The following is a 13,814-nucleotide window of genomic DNA, read 5'->3' on the forward strand; positions in this document are numbered from 1 at the left end:
GGACATGGATGTTTCTTTCTCTTTGTGTCTTTTCTCCTTTGTGTGTGATTGTGTGAATGTGACCCGCCCCATAAACGGGTTTGTGGTTGTGTGACGACGCTGCTCCACCGCCGTGGCTTTGTTACAGGTGCCCACTGGGTAACGAGAAGAGAGTAGCAGTTCTGGCATTTCTGTGGCCAATGGGACTACCCCCAAGCATATATGGCAACGTTACTTTTAAAAAGTAACGAGTAAAAGTACAAGTATTTTTATAAAAAGTAACGAGTAAAAAGTAAAAAGTTCTTATTTTGAAAAGTAACGAGTAANCATATATGCCCCCAAGTGCCCGCCATTAAAAAAAAATATTTACGCCTGTTCTTAGTCCAAAACGCGTGTTTTTTGCAATCTCTCGACCAAACGGACGTCACGGTGAACGTTGACATCACTGGTCTAGTAACTAGTTTGTACTTTATATCCACTCCCTCTAGTGAACTGCGGTGCTTGCTTATTGCAGCTGTACATAATTTGTTCTTTTTTTATTTGATTTTTATAAGTTGTAATGATTAATAATAATTGATAACATTCAGTCTCTTGCCAGAAAAATCTGGTCCCGCAGTGGACTGATCGTTAAGACACGGTTTCCAGCAGATCACCGAAGTCAAGCATCACTGGCTACGGTCAGTGTGCGGGTGGCTGACCACTTGGATCAGTCTGCGTAGGGACCGAGGGTGTGCGGTATTGGTCCTCGTTAAACTGTGCTACCGTAAAGTGCTCGTCTTCGCGCGCAGGTCGTCGGGCTACCGAAGCAGGGGTGCCATCTTCTCCGCAGAGGATCAAAATTGTGATGGCATGTCTTCAGATCATCCTCCGGGATGTTTCCCAGACCGTCGCCAATAGCCCATTGTGCAGCTCTAGTGCGACGTAAATTAACAACCAACCAACCAACCAACCAGAAAAATCTGAAATTCGCAAATTTTATGACACATTTTTTTCCAGATTTTTTCAAGATTTATAGATCGTAAATTTTAAACTTAAAAAAAAAAGAAAACTGTTATTAAAATCTAATTCTTTATATCATTCTGAAATTCAAATATTTCAAATAAAATAAAACACAATTCATGTATTTACAAAAAATTAATAAATAAATAAAATAAAGAACATTTTAGTAAACATTCCAAGCTAGTCAAAACATTAAATTTCATATAAAGCATAAGAAATTGGAAAATGATAATAATTGCTGAGATATAGTCTCATTATTACCTGTTAGAGAACAATTAGTTTGCTAGTAAAACGTTTTCTTGGTTTTCATTTTTGTGTAATGGAAATTCTAATTATTTTCATTCAAAAAGTCTTTCAAAATATGATTTTACTCCTCTATTTCAATTACGAGGTACTTTGATATATGGGTCGTGTTAAAAGTTAAAAATATAAGAAAGTGTTTCACAACATCCAGTAAGATGACAAATTGTCTGTCAAGGATGATAAAAAAAATTGATGGTTAAAAAAACAATTCATTGCGATAATGAACATTTAGCTGTAATGCGATTATTGTTCAGCAATCTAAAAGACATTTTCGTGGTTTTCCTTTGCATTTAACGCAACATTTGATTTGTCTAAATTTTAATTTTATTTTAAATAATATATAGGTTGCTACAAAAGCTTTTATAAACATGATTTTACTCTGATATTTAAATTGCAAGTTACTTTGATTTCTGGGTCGTGTTAAAAGTTAAAAATATAAGAAAAGTATTTCACAACATCCACTAAGATGACAAATTGTCTGTCAAGAATGATAAAAAAATTAATGGTTAAAAAAATAATTCATTGCGATAATGAACATACAGCTGTATTGTTATTATTGTTCAGTTATCTAGAAGACTTTTTCGTGGTTTTCCTTTGCATTTAACGCCACATTTGATTTGTCTAAATTTTAATTTAATTTTAAATAATATATAGGTTACTACAAAAGCTTTTATAAACATGATTTTTCTCTGATATTTAAATTGCAAGTTACTTTGATTTCTGAATCGTGTTAAAAGTTAAAAATATAAGAAAAGTATTTCACAACATACACTTAGATGACAAATTGTTTGTCAAGGATGATGAAAAAATTAATTATTAAAAAAATAATTCATTGCGATAATGAACATTTAGCTGTAATCTTATTATTGTTCAGTTATCTAAAATAATTTTTCGTGGTTTTCCTTTGCATTTAACGCAACATTTGATTACTTTAATTTCAACTTCTTGGTTAAAATAAATTATTTTAATAACTTTTATAAACATTGTTTTACGCCGATATTTAAATTGCACGCTACTTTGATTTTTGGAATGAGTTTAAAATTACAAAAAATATGAAGAGCATCTCGCTAATCACCGAAATAATTAACTGTCTGTCAAAGACGCTAAAAAAATGATTTATTATATAAAAAAAATTCATTACGATTACTGAGCATTTCGCTGGAACTCTTTAAGCGTCAAGCAATCTAAATGATATTTTCGTGGTTTCCCTTTACGTATAACGCAAAATATGATTGTTTTCTTTTTAAAAAAACATTCATAAAGGCAGCAATGTTTAAATATTTACATAAATTATGAGTTATTTTATCTTTATTCCTTGTTAAATCAAAACAAAATGAAGAGCATTTGATTGTGGGCAATTGATTAGCAAGGTAAATAGTCTTACGCGGACATTAAGAAATGAATTGGAAGATTTTGATAGGGATATATATATATATAAATATATTATAATAATTTGAATAATTGTTCGCGCAAAGGCATTAATAAAGATCGGAAATTGAAAGATACAATCGAATTCATAATAAATGCTACGAATAATTATTTTCATGAAAAAAAATTTTTATTTTTAACTCTCATCTGAAAATTTAAAAAATTTACGGTTGCATGGCTTATATTTTGTTTAAAAAAATTTGTCATTAATGTGCATTTTTAATTATAACGATTTTAAAACAATAGTAGTAAACTTATAAAATTCAAAAGGTTTTAGTTTTGAACTCGTTCTGTTAAATCAAATTTTTAAATATAAAAAAATGCTAATATAAGCATCTATACTTCAGTTATAATAGAACTAGACGCTTCAAACTAATAACTATGGTTGAATAAGCAAATATTCTTCCTTCGGTTTTAATTAACCCAAGTTCTGAAAACCGAAACTATAGTATATAATTGCTCGTAATCTGAATGATCTCTGCTTTTAAAACTTCAATAAACAAACAAATAAATTATGAGTAATGAATATACATCTTTAAGCAATATACAAAATAATATACCGCTTTACGGAAATTAAAAAATTTTAGAATTTAAATTAAATTGGTTTTTAATGATCAACACTGATTGCGTGCAATGCTAAGGTACTGCGGGGATGTCAGAAAATAATCCCTAGGACGACGCGAACGCCACTTTTTGTGCGTAAAACCGGTCTGTCAAAAGCGTGTTACTTTTCTAAAATCCCCCGGGAAAAGTTAAATGTCCTTATCCCCTATATTAGTCCCTGGTTGTGCCACTATTGCAGCCCATGAGAGAAATAACGATTATTTTTAGTATGAAAATCATGAACGAGATATTGCGTAATAATTGAAAGTATTTTGGAAATAAGTAGCTATTGTTTAGGTATGTCATGATTAAGACAAATTGCAACTAAAAATAGCTATTAAATAGTTAAGGAATTAAACCAGAATAGCAATGTAATGCATTTTTCGTAATCTAGAATTGTAAAATAATGAGTTAAATGAGTAGTCATTCTCAGTGTGCTTTCGACTTATGTTATTTTCGCTTTAATTTGTGTTTCAATGGATATTCAATTTTATTTTGAGGTATTGTATTACATTCTTATTTTGTTTTCCATTATGGGGCCTCTGGGCACAATCAGTTTTTTGTTTAACCACTGACTACAGAAAGGTTCCAGCATGTTAGCATGGCAGTGTGACCTTGATGAAGTACTGTTTGTGCTAACATGCGTATCTTCAAAATTTGTTTTGTTTTTATTTAAATTCTCAAATTTTTATTTAAATTGCTTACTTAAGACAATTTTGATTTTAGCTGCTTATAGCGCTTTTCCATTTTGACTTATTTTACTTAATTCCTGGTCATCATTTTTGTTTAATTTAATTTTACTACTTATAATAAATGAGTTGCATCTTTGCAAGTAAGTTCACAGGTTATGATTTCCAAACATTTTATATGGTACAGTACGCTGTCATAAAATACTGTTTTGAGTACAAGGTTTTAAGAAAACAAAATTTTTTTCTCATTTTTATGCATTCATACTTTATTTTGAACAGTCAAATGCCCATATTTGGAACAGAGACCTAACGGGAAAATGATAATTTTTACTACTAAAAGTCAGCTTACCCTATAACGATTAAAGTTTTAACAGCGTATGGTAATATTTTTGAAAAAAAAATTTTATACCCAAAAACTATTACAAATAAATTCATGAACTATGCTCTTTGAAACATTCTGTATTGTTCTGTAAGTATTGTTTTGAGTACAAGATTTTCAAGTACAATTTTTTTCTGTTTTAATTCGATCAAACTTTTCTTTTGTAACGTCGGAAGTCCATACTTGGGACCTAGAGCCGCGATGGCTCAGGGGATAGAGCTTTCGCCTTCCAATGAGGTGAACCGGGTTCGAATCTCAGTCGATACGAATTCCTCATCCGGCTTGCACCGCCCAGAGTGCTGACGTGAAATATATATAAGTGGTAAACGAATCATGGGCTAGAGTCCCCTAGCCGTCAGGCTAACCGTGGGAGGTTCTCGTCGTCTTCCTCTCCATGTAATGCAAGTGCGGATTAGCTCCATCAAACAGTCCTCCACGAAAGCGAATTTCTCCCAATACTTGATCTAGGAGTTCGCTTGTCTTCTGGATTAGGTTCAAAATTACAAGGCTACGGCGTTGAACATTAATAATCGTAAGCCCAAACAATTAGGTCGACTGTGCAACGACGGTTTTATATATATATATATATATATACAGGGTGGTCCCGAATTCATGGTACAAACTTTAATGGTAGGTACAGGACATTGTAACAATGATTTATTGTATNTTTTTTCATTTGTCTATTATTTTTCTTTGTTTTTTTCTTCATTTTGAACATATATATATATGGTTTTGAATTTGAGGAAGTCTGGTGTTTATTTAGAACTGGGTTAATTTTGTGACATTCTTTCAAATTAGTCGTTTAAATTATTTGTAGAGAGGAGTTAACTATAATTTGCTACGTTTGCTGATGAATCTTATTCCGCTCGGACTATGAGGATCGTAAAAGAAAGCATGGCTATTCTAAACTTCATTTATTACCTGAAATACCGGAGAAAAAAAATTAAAACTGGCTACAAAAAAATGACGACAGAAATTATAAAATTCCTATCAAACCGACTAATTGTAGCCAGTGTACCTAAATCTGAACCCAAAGAGTTGAAGAAAGAACTCGACTCAATATTTAAAGTCTCAGTGGGTAGTTGAAAATATAAGCAACGGAATCAACTATTATTGTGTTTGAATAATTTGGAGACTGCAATTAATGGTATGTGAAAAACTGAAATTTTTAAGTGAGAAATCCAAGTTTCTATAATGAGCATATTTCTACAAAATTTCTGATTAGAGAAACTGAGCAAACGATGATTTGAAATCACTCGCCACAAAAATCTTGTTTAGTGCAAATCTACTACACTGGTGAAAACATTTATAGGGACAAATGCTTTTTTTCCTTTTGCGATAAAAACTAACTAAGCAAATTTTAAAAAACAACTTGCCAAAATATCATTTGATACAAGACTAACATATGGTAAAACAAAAATGGGTACAATCTGTTACCCAATGAGAAAATTGGTCACTTGTCGAGCTGGGTCACTTCACCGACAATCTGTCAGTCAGAGAAAAACATGTCTAAAAGAATGTATGATCACCTATTTACCAATCCCTATGGCAATCGCACCCACCCTTGCACCAAGACACCCTTGAGTTTATCGATGATCGTTGGAACTGGTCTTCGAGCTTCAATTGAGAGTCTAAGGGCATGTATTATGTGTTCGAAGGGATTAATGTCAGGGGACATCACAGGCTGCTCTAACCGTTCTCCAATTTTAGGTATTCGTCCATCAACTGAGCCATGTGTGGACGAGCGTTATCGTTCATTGAGAAGAAATTTGGCCCATATGCTCCGCAAAAATGTCTCACGTAAGGTGCCAGGACCTAGTCCCCATACCTCTGAACTGTAAGAGTATCTCCATCAAACACATGAAGGGTATGGTATGCCCGTCTGCCCCGATGGCAGCCCAGACCACTTCGATCATAGTAGTTCTTTTCGGCAATATTAAAGGTTGGGTATTGGCTCTCGGGTTCTACCCAAATAAGAACAAGTCTCGAAAAGCTGACCAGACTGAATCACGATTTAATACTGAAGAGAACCCACCCCAAACCATCCTCTGTCCGAGACAAATGTTCTCGGCACTATGCTAGACGGTATTTATGTAGTTCACATTCAAAGGGATGCAGACTGCATGGCTCCTACATTAAGTCTTTGCGTAAAGACATGCCGAACAGACCACATATGTTAAGTCTGTGAGCTACTGTTATCTGTAAAATGGATGTTCCTGTGGCATGATACAGAGTGCGAGAGATTTGTGTTGCTGTCGCGGACCTATCCCTTTTGGCTAAAAGTCTCATATAACGATTTTGAGCCTGCATTGTTGCCCTTTTGGGACCTTGACTAGGTTGGCAGACAGCTGTTCCTGTTTCTGAGAACTGCTTCCAGTGAGTGGACACCATATATCTCGAAACCACAAAACCACTAAGGCAAGTAGCCTGTGGTTGGCAAGCATGCAGTCTTCCAACTATCCCTAATCTTGTAACATAGTCTAGAAGAGGACGACTGGCCATACTAACAATTGGTAAACAAAGAAATTTAAAAAACAACAAGGTTTGGGCAAAACTACAATGTTTCAAAACATCCTTATGTTAGAGGCTGCGGCGAACAAATGAGACACCTCTACACAAAAGCGATAGCAGCGCCACTGCCTTACGACATTACAGGCCACTGCGTGGCAGAGGTGTCCACGAAGACCTTAGCTATCATCTGAAACCTTGTTTGCGTATTGGCGTTGTCCCGTAGTAGACTGATCGTTAAGACGCGGTTCCCAGCAGATCACCGAAGTCAAGCATCACTGGCTGCAGTCACTGTGCGGGTGGGTGACCACTTGGATCAGTCTGCGTAGGGACCTAGAGTGTGCTGTCCTCTTAAAACTGTTCTACCGTAAAGTGCTCGAATTCGCGTACAGGTTGTTTGGCTATCGAAGCGGGGATACCATCCCGTCAACAGAGGATCAAAATTGTGTTGGCATGTCTTCGGATCCTCCTTAGGGGTCTTACCCAGACCGTCGTCAATAGCCCATTGTGCAGCTCTACTCCGACGTAAATGAACTACAACTTCAGCTACAATAACAGCGTAGAGGCGTTCGTTGTTTTTCTTCAAAAATTACCCCCGTTCCTCCGTTTAATTTCAGTTTTGGATCTTATGCATTCCACGAAAAGAAATTTCAAATAGATCCCTTTCTACAAGACTCGTGACAATTATGGTACTGGTACATAACTACCTTCAGAAACAGAATTTGTTACCAGATTGTCGAAACTACTGTATTCATCACCATGCCTCAAGCCTGTTTCAATCGTATCTAATTCGATCACATGACATGAACTTGTACTCGAGATAAAGTATGCCCTCACTGTGATCAAACATATGAATTTGGAAACTCAAAACATGACCCATTGAAATGCATATCTTTCAAGAGCTTGCATCCTCTAAATCCAAAATGATGGCTAAAACCATACAAGAGTAAGTCTAACAGCTTATGCAGATCAAGTTAAAAACAGTGATTGAAAAATTACATAACCAATCATCCTTTTTTGCATATCTGTTTTCGGAGTTTCTGTTTTCGAATCTGAAATCTGTTTTCGGAGTTTCCATTAAATAATGAAAACAACCATCGTGTATCTAATATAATCCACCGGTAAATATTGGAGTAAATTTACAAAAGATTTTTCTTGTAAAAACCGAACGAATGAATTACGTCCAGTCAGACATCTTGCGTGACAGGGATTTCCACCCTAGAGAACTTTTAAGCACGTTGTTCGCACAAATTCTTTTTTACCAATTTTATTTTTTCTATTTTAAGGAATACTATTTACCTTATCACGGTAGCAGATACTATATTCGAAGTGAAGCACTTCATACAATTCCACCTCCATAAAAGAAGTTGCAATGATTGAGGCTTGAAAGTTGTTCATGTAAAAATCAACTTCTCTCGAGTCCCGCAGTGGACTGATCGTTAAGACACGGTTCTCATTAGATCACCGAAGTCAAGCATCACTGGCTGCGGTCAGTGTGCGGGTGGGTGACCCACTTGGATCAGTCTGCGTAGGGACCGAGGGTGTGCGGTATTGGTCCTCGTTAAACTGTGCTACCGTAAAGTGCTCGACTTCTCGCGCAGGTCGTCGGGCTACCGAAGCGGGGGTGCCATCCCCTCCGCAGAGGATCAAAATTGTGATGGCATGTCTTCGGATCATCCTCCGGGATGTTTCCCAGACCGTCGCCAATAGCCCATTGTGCAGCTCTAGTGCGACGTAAATTAACAACAGCAACAACTTCTCTCGAAGACGAAGTGATGTTATCAGCATCCACTTTGACATCTTCAACACCACGGAAGTCTCTCGAGTAACCTTACTTATCACTAACACTTTCGAATATTAAAACATAACACTCTCAAGAAACTCCCAATTCTACACTGCATCGCTAGCACACGTACTTAGTCCGGTCACAGCTCTTCGAACCCTTAATGCCTAGTTCAATTCGAGTGGTTTATTGAAATTACATACATTTGCTGACTTGTGTGCTCAATATAGGCTTATAAGTCATTGTCAAGTAGAAAATACAGATAGAACAATTCAGAGAAAGACATCACAAAGAATACATCCAGGGTTACGGCGGGATTCGAACCCGCTACCTCCACGCTTAACAGAGCGTTTGGACCGGCGATACCGCTCGGCCAGGGAGGCCCCTCAATTCGAGTGGTTACAGGTCTATTCCAATAAACACCTATTGCACTTCTTCCCTGTTAAGCGGGAATAACTACATTATTCTCGAAACATAAATTGCTACCAGCAAAGTTTTAATTTTGACACATCTCTCTTCGATCACTCTCCTCATCAAACCATCACCTGTACTTTGTTTCTCGTCTAGAAAAATGACTCCACGTTTCATGCACAAATGGACTTCTCTCTAGATCACTCTTCTGCAAACAATATATCGATATGTCTGGAATGTATCAAAATTATATCGATGTACTGATGAATGTATCTTCAAATGTATCGATATATCTGGATAAATTTTTCTTCCAATCCAAAAATATAGGTTGTGTTGGAGAATGTGCATAGTGTATTATAGCGTGTTAGTATATAGTAAAATACATCAATCAGTTAAGACATTTCTTTGCCTTTAGTTTAGTATGCAGAAAGCCCGGAGAGCACCAATCCAATGGCTTACAATTTCAGAATATTTAGCGCCAAATGGACGTTTGGCGCTACTAAAAAAAAATTCCATCCGTGTGAGCTTTTTTAAGATTAGCCCTCTTATGCTTGCGCTTGACTTCTTATGTTTTCCAAATCGCTTATGCCTTCCAATCCTCTTATGCTTCCAAATCGAACTGTTCACAGTCCGATTTGGAAGAAAATTAAGAATGTGTTTTATTCGCATTAATATTTCAATCGAATTTTATTTATTCTAAGAGAGTAAACGAGGTTGAAAAAATTATAAACTATGTTTATGTGTATTTGCATCGACTGATATGATTATGAACCATACAAATGATACGAAACAATGCATTAAAATGCTAAGTTCGTGTTATTTTTAATGTTTAAATTTTTATTTAAGGCCAAATTGTTGCTTTTTTTTAGTCTTTTGTTTGAAATTTTAAGTATTAAGATTTTTCCGAAAAAAATTCAATGTTTTAATATCAGTATCAGATATAATTCAATGATAGTCAAAATCAAGGAAGTTTTATTAGATATTAAGTTTAATTTATAAAAAATGAGTAATAATAAAAAATACTTATTTTTAAATAAGATACATCGGTTTTCATAATTAAATATATAATGAGGAAATGATGTTTTTCGGTGTGTTAGGCATAGTTAATGAGTAAAAAATATTTTACAAAATAATAATGTGAAGTATGTAATGAATAAAAACATGATAAGTGTTGCAGTATTCATATTTTATTTCGTACTTATGAAACTTTCTACTAACAACACATTCCTTTCTACTAACAACACACAGTTTCTCAATTTCTTGCTTTAAAATATTCAATGAAAATGTTTTAAAACTATTTAAGCTTCATCAGTTATAACCAAGGCTGTCGTAGTGTCTTATTTATACGTCACATGAAACTTCTAAAATGTTACGTACAATCTAAATTTCAAATGAGCTCGATAAATTGTCGAGACTTTATTTTGTGATAACATTAAATAGTTACATCATTGGAGGTAAAATTGATATTACTTTTAAAATTCAGGTCAATAATTTTTTTTGACTTTAATGTTTCTTTTTATGTTGGGTGTAAAATTAAGAACCATTTTTCGTTTTCTTCAGAAATATATTAGATTCAGATTTTGCCTAGATAGTCAATTTTTTAAAATATTTTATAAGAATTTTAAAATATTTATTTTGTAAAAAAAATTTTTATAGCTTATTTTTTACTCACCTTTTCTTATTAATGATACACCTCCTTTAATGCATTATCATAAAATCTATTCATGATATTCGAAGGTATAGTTTTTTAAACAGAACTCCAAAATCTGTATAATACTACATTTTATGGGGTAAGGATAGCCTGGTTGGCAGGGCGCTGGTCTCACGCCGGCGGGAGTTCGAATCCAGCCAGCCGAAGACTCTAACTAGAGTAAATCATGACTGGTGCACGTTAAATCTGTCTAGTCACGAAGTCCTCTATGCTCCTATAACAAATTATATCTCTGGGAGTACTGAATTGGAGATTGATCGTTTTCTGGTACAGGTCAAAATTACGATCTAAGGACTCTCTCTTGCAGGAATGATTGCAAGAATGAGTCCACCCTATAAATGGGTGTGACGTATAGGTGTGGTAGGAGACAGATTCTTGGCCATAGATGGCGCCACTGGAAAACAAAAACACCCCTTGACTTAATGGCCTACGACGCCAACAACTACATTCTATACAAATAGGAACAATGTGTCAAAACTATTCACTGTGGTTAAAGCTTGGAGCTTCAAGAAGGCCTTCTTTGAATTTTGAGTTAACCAAACCTTTCTTTTTTTTTTTCATTTTGAAATACATGACCTTTGAGTCTAACGAGCAAACTGATTATTTTAACTTTGACTTATTAACAGTTGGAAGCAAATATAAGATTGAAATAACTTGCAGAAACATGAAAGAGAGAAAAACTCCATTATGTTTTTCTTAACAAGCACAGTCGGCTATATATTTACACAAAATCTTCATATGTACCAATTACCAATTATTTCAAATTATTATTATTATTTTTTTGAAATTATACATTTGGAGCCATGCAAAAAGAAAAAAAAAATTGTTGAAGAAAAATTTCCATGTTAACCAAGTTACCAAGTTTTCACTAAACAATTGAAACACCTTGGTATGTCCCCTTTTGATAGCCCATATTTTTTCAAAAAGTGGCCAAGCTGTTCCTTTGTATAGTTTACTGATAAGTACTTTACCAAGTTTTCACTAAACACACATCTCAACAATTTGAAACTGTAGCATATTATATTCCACCAAACTCTTTCAATCATGTCATAATTGGAGTTGAAAATGATGCATGCAATAAATGGGAATTTATTGAAAAATTCAATTTTAATAAACTTAACAGAATGTCTCATAATGTCTGCTTTTATTCAAATTTTATTTGCTGTTACTTTTAAATTTCACTTATGGCATACGAGTATTATTTCTAATCATTTCTTTATAAGCAAATCACATAAAATTAGCTTAAATATTACTATCTTATTTTTGATAAAATGAATTGGATGATGGAAGTTAATTAGAAAATTATACTGTCAGGTTTTTTATGACGACTCGATCTCTACCCTTTTGAAAATAATTATCAATGTAAGGTGATTTTTGCATTTTTCGCTTGAGTGTGCGATCTTCCTGTTATTCTGTTCATCTTGTTTAAAATAAGTTGGATGCAGTTTTTTCTTATTTATTTATTTTCCTTAAATCACAATATACTGCAAGTTTATAATAACAACAGCTACAATTTAAGAAGATAAGAAAAATTTAGGAAAAATTGTAAATTGCCCTTAATACGCCCCACGAACTAAGCTTGTACTATGTTAATCTGAGTTTACTTCGGTTCTATGTAAATTAAGATTTTACGCATGCGCTGAATGTGACGCTGGAGCTGTTCTACGCCAAACTTAACGCTAACGCCAATAGTGCTCTCTAATGGTGAGTGTTAGGGTAGGGTGCTTGGGTTTCCTCTGGTGGCGCAGCCGGTTAAGGCACTGCTCACACCACTGATGAGAAGAGCTAGGGGTCATGAGTTCGATACATATATACCTTGGCGAACAAAGAACACGTATTCTTTGGCCAAGATATATACATATACATATAAAGCAGTCAAAATTAATACGAATCATCACAATTTTTTTTTAGAGTTCACAAGACTAATCTTTTTCAAACAAAATAACATTCGTTCAATAAAAGTAGAAAACGAATTCTTCAATATTTTTACATCTGTTTATTTAATCTTTAATACAAAAGACATAATATTTAAAGCATACTATACGAAAATGGGATACGATATAGAAAATTCTAAGACCCCCTTTTTCAAACATAGATATGAAAAAAATTAACGACGGAAATTTTTTCACCGTTATTACACACACTTATTTTATTTAATACATAAAATAAAAATTCTAATAAAACATATCTTCTGCAAAAAAAAGAAGAAAAAGGAATTTTAGCCTTTTGCTTTTCAAAATTGTTTTAATTTCTGAACGTTTGCTCCTTCATTCCTAGGTTTTCACAAGTCGAAGTTATAAAAGTAATAAAAGAGTAACAGTTTACCTAATGCGTCACCTCTCTGGGAAAATAAAAAATGAAAATGACAAAAATAAATTAACTTACATTTCCTTCTTTCGCTTGAAGTGAGTCAGAAAACTATGGAATATATGAAAATCTGCGTATACTTGTCTATGAATGTGAATTAATCCAGTAAAATTGCACCTGGTAGATTGAGTATTCAATTTTTACGAAGTTTATTTTAGAAAACAGGTGTTAGTTTGGTCCAAAATTGAAATTATGATACTAGGATATTTGACGGTATTTTGTTGGAATAATGCCAACTTACGGAAAACGTAAAATGCTAGTGAAATGAAACTAAAAGGAGTTAGAGCATAAAACATGTGAAGATCTCTGAACTATATAGTTTGTTTGGCGAATTTCATGGCGGTACAGCTACAGTTAGAATTTTAAAGGTGATTAAACACCTACAAAAGTTATGACTGAATCATATCTTATTTTGATGATGACAAAAACTTACTTTTTTACTTAAGATGGTCTAAACATATGTAACTGTTTCTTTTTCTTATTTTGACAAGGATTCAGGAACTTCAAGATTTGAAGCTTACAATTAGGAATACCAGTTTTGCGTCTTTTAAGAAAAAATATAATTTGACGTCTCAGGTGTTTAGTTTACAGTTAGTTATTAAAAACAATTTCATCTTCTAAAATTTTCTTTTTTTAAATTTTAGTTTATTTTTC

General features: G+C 33.9%; 1 protein-coding gene across 2 annotated transcripts in view; it reads right to left on the minus strand.

Annotated features, from left to right (window-relative positions):
- Nucleotides 1-13,462, minus strand: part of LOC107456224 (cAMP-dependent protein kinase catalytic subunit 1) — a 428,744-nt gene extending 415,282 nt beyond the window's left edge. Inside the window, exon 1 of one of the 2 annotated variants that reach the window (XM_071187758.1) lies at nt 13,179-13,462. The gene's annotated coding sequence lies outside the window, so the exon portion shown is untranslated. The remainder of the gene's footprint in view (nt 1-13,178) is intronic. The other variant, XM_071187753.1, reaches the window with a different exon arrangement.
- Between the last annotated feature and the right edge of the window lie 352 nt (nt 13,463-13,814).

The sequence above is a fragment of the Parasteatoda tepidariorum genome, chromosome X1 (genome assembly GCF_043381705.1).
Source record: "Parasteatoda tepidariorum isolate YZ-2023 chromosome X1, CAS_Ptep_4.0, whole genome shotgun sequence".
Taxonomy (NCBI): domain Eukaryota; kingdom Metazoa; phylum Arthropoda; class Arachnida; order Araneae; family Theridiidae; genus Parasteatoda; species Parasteatoda tepidariorum.